The sequence below is a fragment of the Acinonyx jubatus genome, chromosome E4 (assembly GCF_027475565.1).
Source record: "Acinonyx jubatus isolate Ajub_Pintada_27869175 chromosome E4, VMU_Ajub_asm_v1.0, whole genome shotgun sequence".
NCBI classification, from domain to species: Eukaryota; Metazoa; Chordata; class Mammalia; order Carnivora; family Felidae; genus Acinonyx; species Acinonyx jubatus.
In genome coordinates, this window is record NC_069395.1 from 20,572,318 (window position 1) to 20,585,970 (window position 13,653).

General features: G+C 36.3%; 1 long non-coding RNA gene across 1 annotated transcript in view; it reads left to right on the forward strand.

Annotated features, from left to right (window-relative positions):
* Positions 1-10,286, forward strand: part of LOC113603922 (uncharacterized) — a 97,434-nt gene extending 87,148 nt beyond the window's left edge. Inside the window, exons 3-4 of the long non-coding RNA XR_003425722.2 lie at positions 4,844-5,015; positions 6,397-10,286. This is a non-coding gene — a long non-coding RNA (uncharacterized LOC113603922). The remainder of the gene's footprint in view (positions 1-4,843; positions 5,016-6,396) is intronic.
* The last annotated feature ends 3,367 nt before the right edge of the window (positions 10,287-13,653 follow it).

The window sequence follows — 13,653 nt, forward strand, 5'->3', positions numbered from 1 at the left end:
TCAGATAGATAGATGATAGATAGATAGATAGATAGATAGATGATTGATTATGGATAGACAATAGATGATAGATATAGACAGATGATAGATAAATAGATGGATAGAAAATAGATGATAGATAGATGACAGATAGATAGATAGAGACATGTCTCGTCTTCTACAGTGGGAAGACAGAAGCAAAAGAAGCCAAAAATAAGGTCCATAAAAGTAGCCAAACTTCCAAAGACTAAAATCATAGACAACACAAATCTGCACCACCAATGTCAGTTTTCTATATGGGAGAGAATGTGATTCTCACACATATGATGGGGTATCTAGCTTGTTGTACCTGGAAATTTTAAATTCCCTTCCAAAGATACTGATTCCAAAAGCAATGCCTAATAAATGCCCTGCATATTAATCTCCAGCTTAGTGTTTCCCTCCCAAGAAAATCAACCTACAATAGTAACCAAATGGTTGATTAGTGTGAGAATTTTCTTTATCAAAGAATTCTTATAAATACAGAAGGAATTATAAATTTAGCAAATCACCAATGGCAACCTGTAATGAAATAATAGATCTAGGCCACCCACCACTATAACTGATGGTTAAAATCATTGAGTCAAAGTTTGATGGGGAAACTTTATCAGGCTGGCAGTACATTAGCCCACTGATCAATCTTAATATCACTACAAATGGGATACCTACTATTAATGCTCCTGATGTGACAGAAGATGCTATACCTACAGCAACATTTATGAAGTATTTTTTCCCCAAAAGTTGACTTCAATCTAATCAAAGCTATACATTGTTGATTTACAAGAGATATGGGGAAAAGAAGAATAAGTAAATATAATCAGCCACATCAAGAATGTGAGAAATGCTTCAGGACAAATGAACCAATATCTCAATAAATATATACCATTATAAAAGGGTGTTTAGAGGCATATTGACCAAAAACAAAGCATGGCTTAATATTGGATCCTAATTCAAATAACTAAAAAGACATTTTTTTAGACAAGAAAATAGAACACAGATTAGTAGATGATATGATTATTTGTAATGTTATTTTTCATTATTTATAACATTATTTGCAATGAAATATTACTAAGTAATGCTTTTTAAAAGTTGTTATCTACTAGAGATTCATATTGGAATACTTATAGGTGAAATGATATGATATCTGCTATTTGCTTTGTAATAACCTACAGAAAAATCACATAGGTTGGAGGGGGAATAGACAAAATAAGAATGGGATATTGTTGGTAATTATTTGAGCTGGGTAGTGGGTAGGTAGGGATTCATCGTGTTATTTCAATTTTAAAATATGTTCAAATTTTTTCTAAATAAAAAGTTTTAAAAATTATTTACATCATTAATGTTAGTTTATATTTGATACCAAATCAATGCATTCAATTAAGAAGTCATGAGGTAATACAGTTTAATGTTGGAAATTTGTGAAATATTAATCACTTGATGATAAGTTACTTTTAAAAATATGAATTAATATTTTTAGGGAAATTATAATAATTTTCATACTAAGTCTTTAACAAATGACTTATATATAATACTTTAACATATTCACAATTAATTAAGAATTATAAGTACATATATAACTGATCATAAAATATCTACTTTATCTCTTTATATAAAAATGACTAATTCCCCCCAAAAAAGACTAATTCCCTTTAAGAATGCAATGATATTATTTGATTTTTTTTAAATGTCTGATAGAAATTTATTAGAATAAAAATGTACTAACAGCAAGTTGATTAATTTGACACTTAGCTATAAGAATAGTTTGGTGAAAAAGTTATTCCCAAACATTTATGTTTCAAATATTTTTTTTTCTTTTTTATTTATTTTTGGGACAGAGAGAGACAGAGCATGAACAGGAGAGGGGCAGAGAGAGAGGGAGACACAGAATCGGAAACAGGCTCCAGGCTCTGAGCCATCAGCCCAGAGCCCGACGCGGGGCTCGAACTCCCGGACCGCGAGATCGTGACCTGGCTGAAGTCCGACGCTTAACCGACTGCGCCACCCAGGCGCCCCTGTTTCAAATATTTTTAATTTTAGTTCATTATAGAAAGTTTTGTGACACTTTTTGCATAAACACTATTGATAATTTTTAATTTTTTTTAAATATAGGCGATAAATTATTAATAGATTGTTAAGAATTTAACCTACCAGTTTGGCATATTTCAATTTTTTTCAACTTCTGGCATTTCAGAGAGTATAATAATATAAAAATGATAATCAAAATATTAACTATCATTATAAAACAAATATTAAATAAAATTTAAAAATTTACAAGATGAATAAAATGTAGGAAAAGTACTCAAAATGTTGCAAGTCTACCCATTGCTCACCAAAGTTATCAATACCACAACACAATTTTTTTGATCATCATGTCTAACTTAATTTTTCAGTTAGACTTGAGTCAAACTGCTTTTGGTTAAATTGCTATTAACTCAATTGTTTTCTGCTAGTCATATAACAATCGTTCCATTTTGAAGATTATTGGTTTTTAAATAGCTAGAAAATGTCATTTATTATGCATTCTTCATGTGAATTGAATAAAAAACAAATTATTTCTAATCAATAGAGAAACGGTAGCCTCCAGAAATATTATTTCTTTTTTTCTTAATTTTTTTTTTAACGTTTATTTATTTTTTGAGACAGAGAGTATGAACGGGGGTGGGTCAGAGAGAGGGAGACACAGAATCTGAAACAGGCTCCAGGCTCCAAGCTGTCAGCACAGAGACCGAGGTGGGGCCGGAACTCACGGACCACAAGATCATGATCTGAGCCGAAGTCGGCCACTTAACCTACTGAGCCACCCAGGCGCCCCCAGAAATGTTATTTCTGCTTACAATGCCAAACTCTGGAAATGAGTTAATTGGTTTGGAAATATTATGTAATCTCTCTCTGTCCACCCTCCCGCCCTTCACCTACCCAATCTTTGACACCCACCACTAGAATAACCAAGATTCATTTGGTCTCCGTCTCACTAAAGGAGTAAGTGACTCATGAATATATTCCATATTCACCAATGCTGGAAGGTAAAACTAGATATAGCACTTTACTGCAAGAATCTTGGAGTGATGCTGTCACATTCACCACGTGTGGTGCATTGTTTAATAAATATCCAAAACTGGGACACCTGGTTGGCTCAGTCCATTAAGCATCCAACTCTTGATTTTGGCTCAGGTCGGGATCCCAGGGTCATGGGATTGAGCTCCATGTTGAGCTCCGTGCTATGCATGGAGCCTACTTGGAATTCTCTCTCTCCCTCTACCTGCCGCTCCCCCACTCACCCAGGTGTCTGCTGTCTCTCTCGCTCTCTCTCTCTCAAAGAAAAAAAAAATCCTATACTAAGTTGTTTGTATAGCTCATGTTTATAAGTATGCATATATATTGACAGATAATTTTCAGGTACAAATACTCTGTACTCTTAAATTTGTTTTGTCAATGTTCACACTCTTTAATCTTTCAGATATCCATGAAGATCAAAGCATTACATAAGTCCTTGTTTCTCTTCAAAGTTTCATTCTTTTATATTGACTGTAAACAATCAATTTTGTAACTTACAGTTCTTGTAATATCAGACTGTTTTGCTTTTCTTTCAGTTTAATACAAACATCCTAACTTGTCTGAATTTAATTAACATGACAAGCTGTCTTACAAATCTGCCTTCCTCACTGATATATGAAAAATTATTTAGGGCAAAACACAATTATTTTTAAAATCATTTACATATTCAAGTTTTATTTTTAATTTTGCTTAACACATGTACTTAGGCATGCTTTTTGTGAAAATAATTGGTTAGGAAAGTGCATAATAGAGTATTATCTTTCCATATATAATAATTAAAATAGATCATGTCATACAATTCTTAACATGATCTCTATTTTGTTTTTAAAAATCTAGATAGTTCCGTATATGGACAATTTAAAAATATAGAAATATATATACCAAGAAAGTCACAGTGATCATCTTTAAAGGTAACATTAAGGAAATACTCACTTTCTATTTTTATCTTTTGAATTTTTTTTTAAGTAGGCTTCATGCCCAAAGCAGAGACCATTGAGGGGCTTGAACTATGACCCTAAGATCAAGACCTTGAAATCAAAACCTGAGTTGAGATTGAAAGTCCCAAGCTTAACTGACTGAGCCATGCAGACACCCCTGTCTTTTGACTTTTTAATAATGAATATATCTTACTGGAGATGAAGTATAAATATACCTTTTAAAAGAATTTAATATATAGAATTATATATATATAAGAATTATATATATAAGAATTATATATATATATAATATGCACATTCTATATATAATATATGCACCTATATATACTTAAGTATGAGTATATATACATAATTGAATGTATTTTTTTATTTAATGAGATAAAGTATAAATATTTATTTCAAAAAAGGATGTCATTGATGGTCTTGTAAGTTCTCATAATCTGTTCTATCATCTTTTTCTGTCAAAAAAAATTTTAGGGGTGCCTGGGTGGTTGGTTGAGCATCCCACTCTTGATTTTGGCCTAACGGTGGGATTGAGACTCTCATTGGTCTCCATGCTGAACGTGGAGCCTGCTCAAGATTCTCTCTCTCTCCCTCTGCCCCCTCCCGCTTGCCCTCTCTCTGTCTTTCTCTAAAAACAAACAAAAAAATGTTTTTCAAATGTTTAAAAAATATATTTTTAATTCTGCACCAAGCTATGAGGTTTTCAAAAATATGTTCTGTGACCATAAAGAACTTCTGTAAAATTAACCTTCATCTTTCAAAGATTTGTATAAAACATCCTTTACCTTCACTCCACTGAAGTAAAAGTATTTATTAAATTTTTCTGTAAGGACCATGAAATTGAATTGGGACCTGTGCTGTAAGAAATCGCCCAGAATGTCACAGGAGACTGGCACACACCCTCTAATGAGAAAACATTTCACAAGCAACAAAAACCACGGTCAAAAATAATCAGAGAGTTGATGATGGAAAGAAACCTAAAGGAGCATAATCCAAAAAGCGGTGAGTCCTTCTTAGAAGAGAAGTAAACCAAATTCTGCTTTCTTCCCTGACAGAATGGTGAAGAAAGAGCAGGAATCTATCATATGTTAGCATAAGAAAAAAACTATTTAAATCCTTAATTATCTATTAATGACTACATGAGGGTTGGCATAATGAATTAGAATCCCTAGGAGCCCTGACCTGGGAGCAAGTCTGCTCCACCAACCATTTGCTACAAACCTTCAAGGTATATGGGCTTAAATATGGGGATAAGAGAACTAAGAGACCCTCCTTGAGGCACAGATGGCCTTCCCTGAAAGAAGCAGTGCACTGAAGACTGGGACAAGCCAAGAAAAATCCTTCCAAGGCTTTTCAGGCTCTCAATGGATATAAACAATTGCTACTGAAGGCTGGTGCTGAGGCAAGAGGGAAGGAAAGAGATCTCCCCAAAGTCAGAAAGCTGAGAGTGTGAACACATAACAAAAAGTACTGTGAGCAACTTAAAAAGCTCACAGCCAGTCTTTGGAACCAAAAAAAGAACTGCGAGGGTACAGAAAATAACGGTTGCCCATATTTGCTCCTGAGTCAACACTCCAAGTATTTATAGACAGAAGCCCAGAAGGGAAGATGAAGGACACAGGACTTGCTGGTTATAAAACTTCAAAAATTCATTGTTCTAGTTTCATAAAGAGATGGGACCAGGAAGATCAGAAGATCAGACAAAGTACCAGAGAAGTTCCTATGTCTATTAAGAAGTCCCACTTGAGGGACGCTTGGGTGGGTCAGTCAGCCAAGCATCTGATTTCAGCTCAGGTCATGATCTCACTGAGTTCAAGTTCGGAAGTTTGAGCCCCACATCCGGCTCTGTGCTGACAGCTCAGTGCCTGGGGCCTGCTTCGGATTCTGTGTCTCCTTCTCTCTCTGCCCCTCCCCTGCATGTGCTCTCTCTCTCAAAAATAAAAATAAATATGCATTTAAAAAAAGAAAAGAAACCCCACTTGAGCTCTGGGGAACTGTTTAACCATTAGGGGGACCCCTCAGTTCACACAGGCAGTATGACTCTACTCTTAGACATCAACTTCAGTTTGGTGATCCATTCAGCCTGATTAGGCACATTAAAGTCAATACTTGGATAACACAGGGAACTTTCACTTAAGTGAAAGTCATAATTGATGTCATCATTTTAATATCAATACAGTTAAAGTTTAACACATTAATTATATCCACCTGCTATCATATATAGCTAACTAATTAGTTCACATTTCCCAGTTAGATTATAAATTCCTCATAGGCTAAGATTATGTTTTAATATTTTTCTGTGTCTCCCAAAAGATGTAAGACAGCCTAGATATATATGATTTAATTAATGAATAATCAGCTATTCTTTTTTTTTTTTGCCCAGGAAAAAGTTAATCCTCTTCATCCACCCAGGATTAGCCTGCCCATCCAACAGATCCATGACTTTGATATTAGCTCTCTGGAAGCATTAAATTAATTGTGAAATTTTTTTCCTAAGGAGAAAGGATGAATATTTGTTTTAAAAATAAAACAAAATAGGGGCGCCTGGGTGGCGCAGTCGGTTAAGCGTCCGACTTCAGCCAGGTCACGATCTCGCGGTCCATGAGTTCGAGCCCCGCGTCAGGCTCTGGGCTGATGGCTCAGAGCCTGGAGCCTGTTTCTGATTCTGTGTCTCCCTCTCTCTCTGCCCCTCCCCCGTTCATGCTCTGTCTCTCTCTGTCCCAAAAATAAAAAAAATAAACGTTGAAAAAAAAAATTAAAAAAAAAAAAATAAAAATAAAACAAAATTAAGACTATATACAGTCGGAAGAAGACAGAAATGGTAGAAGAAAGAAGAAAATGAAGAGCAGAAAGCAGAGGAGAAGTAGAAAGAGAAGGAAGAGAAGAAGGGGAAGGAGAAGAAGAAGAAATGTAGAAATGGCAATTACATAAAATCAAAAATTTTTTTTGAATTTCATTTTCATCCTCTAAATTCTTACTTATAACCATTTATCTCTCCAAATGGCTTTTAAAAATCAGGATAAAAGTTGGTACTATATTTATTGATTTTTTATATCAATAATCACCTCTAATTAGGGTTCTTCCTTTGAGTTTCTAAACAAAGATAAAAATTATAACTGTTTAAAAATACTACTTCATCTTCAATCCAGTAGAGGCCATTCCATATATTGAGTAAATTTCAATAGCACATACATAGTATCTGTACATACACTTGAAGATTACATGAAATAATATACACACATAAGAACAATTAAGCACCCACTGTATATATGAGAAATGAAAATGCGCTGGGTGAGGAAAAGCTTCCAGAAGTAAGAAAACTCAACCTGGATTCATACACAAAGAGACATGTAAAGCTTGATGACTGTCTGCAGTACTTCTAGTTTTGTGCTGATAATGTAAATGTTTTTAAAACAGTATCACATAGGGGGCACCTGGGTGGCTCAGTCTGTTAAACATCTGACTCTTGGTTTCGGCTCAGGTCACGATCTCACAGTTTCATGAGTTCAAGCCCCACATCAGGCTCTGAGCTGGCGGTGCAGAGCCTGCTTGAGATTCTCTCTCTCTCCCTTGCTCTCTGCCCCTCCCTCACTTATTCTGTCTCTGTTTCTCTCAAAGTAAATAAATAAGCTTAAAAAAAAACCTTAAGTACATATTATATGGAAACAGGCAATTGATAAAAAACATAAAAATATATAATATGCTATATGTTGAGAAATACTAAGGAGAAGCCTAACACAGGGAAAGTAAGTAGAAATTATGTGCAGGGGGGTTATTAGTTAAATTAGGTGGTCAGAGAGAGCCTCACTAAACAGATGGTATTTGAGCTAAGATTTGGGTGATAAGGAAGGAAGCCATGTAAATATTTGGAGGAACAGCATTCCATGTAGAAGGAACAACATGAGCAGCACTTCCCAGGGCAGAAAATGCCTAGAATGTTTAAGAAATAGCAAGGCGAGCTGTGCACCTAGAAGAGAGAGGAGAGTAACAGGAGATGAAGTCATAGAGTTGAGGGCATAGGTGGACATGGGCTTGCCCATGCTTCTAATGACGGTCTTTACTGTTAGTGAAGTGAGAACACTGGAGGATTGTTACCAGGAAAGTGCAATTATCTGTTTATGGTGGAGTATTTCGTGGCTAGTGTGTCGCAGGGAGAACAACACCGATGTGGAGAAAGCATTTAGGAAGCCATCATTGCAATAGGTGAGATGGTGGCTTAGACAAGGGTGAGCATAGCAAGAAATGTTTGGATTCTTGACTCTATCATCAAATTGTTAACTGCTCAGTTAGGAGAAAAAGTCTGGAAAACATTAAAAGTATTTTCTAAAAAAAGGTGGGGGGTGGGGAATAAATCATTTGTTTCTTAAACTCTAGCTTAGAACAATATGAAAGCTTTTAGCAACTATTTTGTTAAAGGCATTAAGATTAAATTTCATTCACAGCCCATGGTACCATGTTTGAAACAGAGAAGATGCTCAAAAATATATCCTGAATTGAACTGAATTGAATCAAGAAATTATCAGAGAAAAAGAATGAATTCCAGTCTTATGCCTGCAGCTGGCTTAAACCTGAATATCAGAAAGAAAATGTTCAGAATTTCTCCCTATTTTTCTACTGTCTTGTTCAAGTTCCCAGCCAGACTTATTCCAAGTGTGGCCCCCTGGACCAGAGCATCAGCACAAGTGAGAGCTTGTTGGTTATGCAAACCTTAGGTGCCATTTGCAGACATCCTGGACCAGCATCTTGGGAGGTAGCCCAAGAATCTGTGTTTTAACAACCTTGCAGGTGATTCTTAGGAGCACTGAAGTTTAAGAAGAACAGTTCACAACTATCCTCAAAATCAAATTCAGTTATTTATTACTACCCAGAATAGGATCCTAGACTCAAAACCAGAGTTTTTATTAAGGTATTTTTAAATCCAAAGATCACTAAATAATTTATATATAATATAATCATGCAATTTATAAATACACATATGTGTATGTGTATGAGTGTATAATCACCCCAGGTATACTTTCAGACTGGCCGTCACCTGACAGCCTTGGTTAGCAAAGCTATATCTATGACACTTGTTCTTCTAGGACCTTTTGAGCCATCCCAGATACCCTGCACTCTAAGAATGACTTCAAGAAGCAAAAGACAGAAGCAGCCCTATTGGGAAAGCCTTGCTTTTTATCTCTTTCTAAGCAAGCTATTATACAAAGTGAAACAATATAAACAAGATTTGTTCATTTGCTTATTTGATTGTTTTAACCAGGAAAGATGATTGTTTATAAAGGCTTTGCTTCTCAGCTCTTGGATGTTCAGAGTAATGAAGTGGAGAGGTTGTATGCAGGCTTTGGGAGCTGACAGATCCTAGTTCGAATCCTGGTTCTGTTTATTCTAGCCACGCAAACTCGGTCAAGTTGCCTAATCTCTCTGAGTCTCATTCCTCATCTAAAAAGTAAGCTGGAGGGTAGTCTCTGTGGTGCAATTGCAATTGGCTAGCGAATTGGGCTGTGAACTGAAATGCTGGTGGTTCAATCCCACCCGCGCAAGTCTGGAATTATACAGTCTTGGGGCAAATGGCTGGCTCAGTCGGTTGAGCATCAGACTCTTGATTTCGGTTCAGGTCATGATCTCAAGGTTCTGGGATGAGCCCTGCCTCAGGCTCCACACTGGGCATGGATCCTGCTTCAGATTCTCTCTCTCCCTCTACCCCTCCCCTGCTCTTGGTCTCTCTCTCTCTCTCTAAAGTAAACAAACAAACAAATAATAAGAAGTAAACAAGACACTACGGTAATAGATTGGTGTGTGACACAAATGAAGTACTCAACAAATTTGCATTCCCTACTTCTATCTATAATCTGTCAGTAATTTTTATTTCCAGCCCTTTTCCCTACATGCTAGAACTGATGTAAAAAATAACCTTCCCTCCACCCACCCACAATGTGATGCATTGAGGAAATACTGATTTGGGGAAATGTGTAGCTTAAATGTCTTTAATGCTGGATTTCCAGATTCTCTTCCCCCAGAACCACCCATGGGGAAAAGGAAGAGAAACCACTTCCCACAGCTGGGGCTTTCCTCATTTCCAAAGCTGCAGAATAATCACAATTCCCAAAGGAAGCATGCCAGGCTTGGAGGCTCTCTTTTCTACCAGGAGAGCATTTAATAGTTCTTTCAACAGGACAGGCCTTCAGCCATTCTCCATATTATTTATCTGTAACCTATTACTTTTAAGTAAAATCTTACCGTTTTACAAAATAAAGAACATTAATCTTCTACACTCCATATTCCTACTTTCTCAATTTGTATTTTGCTTGAATGATAAGAATGGAAGAGGTAGAGGGAACAACTCTACTTCTTAATGGTTAGTCTAGAAAGAGCCACTTGCAATAGCATTTTCTCTGAACAGAATTCATCATTGTGCTGTCAGGATCAACTTTCTTATCTGAACTTGAGAAATCTGCTTTTTTGTCTCCCTATCTTAGAACACTGTGAATGGGAAAGCTGGCAACGGTCAAACGTGGCCACAGAGTTGATGTGTGGGAGGGTGAATCTAATAATTAACTGCCAAAATTCATTTTTTTAAGTCTCTTTTACCCTGTTTACAATAAGCTTCTACAGTTCTCTAGTTTGTGACCGTATCAGGCTTGTAAAGTGAAGAATTATAGAAATTATAGGAGTAAAAAAAATTAGTTCAAAAGCTTTGTGATACCCATACTGTGTGAGAAATACTCTTGTTTGAATAGTAAAATATTTTAGATCTCTAGTTCAGTTAACACACATATTTTCCAAAAGGAAAAAGAAGTCTGTATATATGTATGTGTGTTGGTGGGTGGGTGGAGGGCACAGGGGTGGTTTTGCATTGATCATGGGGCTTCAATAGATTTAAGAAATGACGATGAAGAAGAAGAAGAAGAAGAAGAAGAAGAAGAAGAAGAAGAAGAAGAAGAAGAAGGGGAAGGAGAAGGTGGAGGAGGAGGAGGAGGAGGAGAAAGGGAAGAAGAAATATAGCTAACTTCATTTTACTTTCAGGCTAAATGAAATACAAAAATAAAGCCATATGCATTTCTCTCTAAGCATTAACATACAGGCACAGAGGTGAAGTATTATCAAATTTGATGCTATCTAATTTTAAATTATTTAAAGTTATAGAAAAAGTTCATTTTCTTGATATTTGTCCTTTATAAATTTTAAGAACTCTTCTTACATTATAGGACAAAAAAATAGAAGCAGGTGATGACAACAAGAGGCCTCCTGTTTTTGAATTTATTCTGTACAGGCTGCTTTCAGTATAAAGTAAGCTGCTGACTGCCACTCCCATACTGCTCCTTCCTAACATCCTCAAAGCAGGGAGCTTGGTTCTTGGGCTGGTTCAGACCCTTCTCAATATGGAAGTAGGACCACACACTGGACATCAAACCAATTAAAGTAATCTTTTCTACTTGCCTTTTTCTTCCCATTTCATCCCAGAGCCTATCATCAATTCAAGTTTATTCATTATCATGAAATACGAAACTTTTTTTTTCTGTTTCTGAGTATTTTTATTAACCACTAATAATTAATTCACTTGGCTATGTGGCTGTCAGAATAAAATAAAATATATGTTTCGTGATTCCCAAAATAGGCTAAATGATAGGGTTGATCTGGTGTTATTTGAGTTAATTTTATTTGGCAACAGTTTGGGCTTGATCAGCTTACAGAGATTTTTTTTTGTTTTTCCAGGATTCCCCAAGACATTTCTGGTTTCCAAGAACAGAAAAGTTTGTTATTTCAGTCTGTGTTAGCACCTTGGAAACAAAAAGAGATTTGTTATATTACTCTTCACAAATACATTTAGTAACCACCATGCCAAGATTTACATTAGATTTTCTTTGTTATGGTAATTCCTTCTGATATACGTATGAACGAGGTTGATTCCTGACAATGACTATGAAATAGTAACCATATTACTTAAGTAAGCTATGCTCCCAACTCAATTCAAAGGGGATATGTCTACAGATAGATCCACTCTTGTAGATATATACATATGGCTATAAGTGAACATTTTACTATCTATAAAGAAAAGAACTCATATTTTATTGCTATAAACTTTTTCAATCTTTAAGTGTTTAAGGTTGTGAATTCACTCAAATATGCAAATATAATGATATTTTAAGGCAATCAAAAAGGGATGGGATTTCTATTTATTGTCTATTATGTACCTGGTTTCATGCCAGGTGCTTTATATCTGTCATATCATTTAAGATTTCACATAATTCTAAATCTAACCATATAACTCAGAGTTGGTGTAAAGCTCTTACATCACCAATCCAATTTTCTAAGGAAGAAAAGGCACCCAAATCAACAGGGCCAGTTGGAAGCAACCAAAGTTTAAGATCAAAGAAACCAGGACACGTTTTTTGCCTCTACAGTGTGCTCTTGAACTCCAAATCCTTGTTTTTTACCCATATCATGGAGATAATACAACTACCTCATGATGCGTTAGTGACGATTAAAAGAGACGATGCGGGGCGCCTGGGTGGCTCAGTCGGTTGAGCATCCGACTTCAGCCCGGGTCACCATCTAGCGGTCTGTGAGTTCGAGCCCCGCGTCGGGCTCTGGGCTGATGGCTCAGAGCCTGGAGCCTGCTTCCGATTCTGTGTCTCCCTCTCTCTCTGCCCCTCCCCCATTCATGCTCTGTCTCTCTCTGTCTCAAGAATAAATAAACGTTAAAAAACAATTTAAAAAATAAAATAAATAAAAGAGAGGATGCAATTGGGGCGTGTGGGTGGCTCAGTCAGTTGAGCGTCCTACTTCAGCTCATGTCTCACGGTTTGTGAGTTCAAGCCCCACATCGGTCTCTGTGCTGACAGCTCAGAACCTGGAGCCTACTTTGGATTCTGGGTCTCCCTCTCTCTCTGCCCCTCCCCTTCTGGCATTCTGTGAGTCTCTCTCTCAAAAATAAACAAACATTAAACAATTAAAAAAAAAGATACAATGCAAAAAAGTAGCTGGGAAATAGGGACTAGATGTCAGTTTGCTTCCTCTAAGTTCTACTTCTTTCTCTCCCTACACGTGTTGTACTCTACTTCCATTGGATAGTTAACTAAAGTATCAGAAAATGGTAAAACTGAGAGCAGCTTTAGTGACCACCAAGTGACATCATTTAACAAATGAAGAGAATAAGTTCCAGAATGTGTCAAGACGTAGACACAGCTAAGCAGGGACAAATTTTGTTTACAAAAAATTCTTAATTCAATGTCTTTTCCATTATACCTACCTAAAGTACATAACTTACTTAAAAATCAGCTGATGTGTTACCGTCTATGCCCCCCTCCCATCCTAACTTAATCAGTACTTCTGAAACGCCCACGTGTGATGCCAACTCCAATTGTATAGCTCTACGTGTCTCAAACATACATATACAGTGACTGACCGCAATATTGTCCGTGTGTCCTATTTGTCAGTGGCAGCCGTTCAGAGACAAGTATGGCTGTGCAGAAGTCCTCGCTGTTGCTCGATACTTTTCAAGAATAGACATACGTGTCAATATTGATGTAAGTTTTTCTATTTTTTAAAACGTAAGAAGGCTAAACAAACCTGTTTGTGCTTTCTATAATAACGCATAAAGTGAAGAAACAAGCATTCATAGCATTCCATACAGCTTACTGTA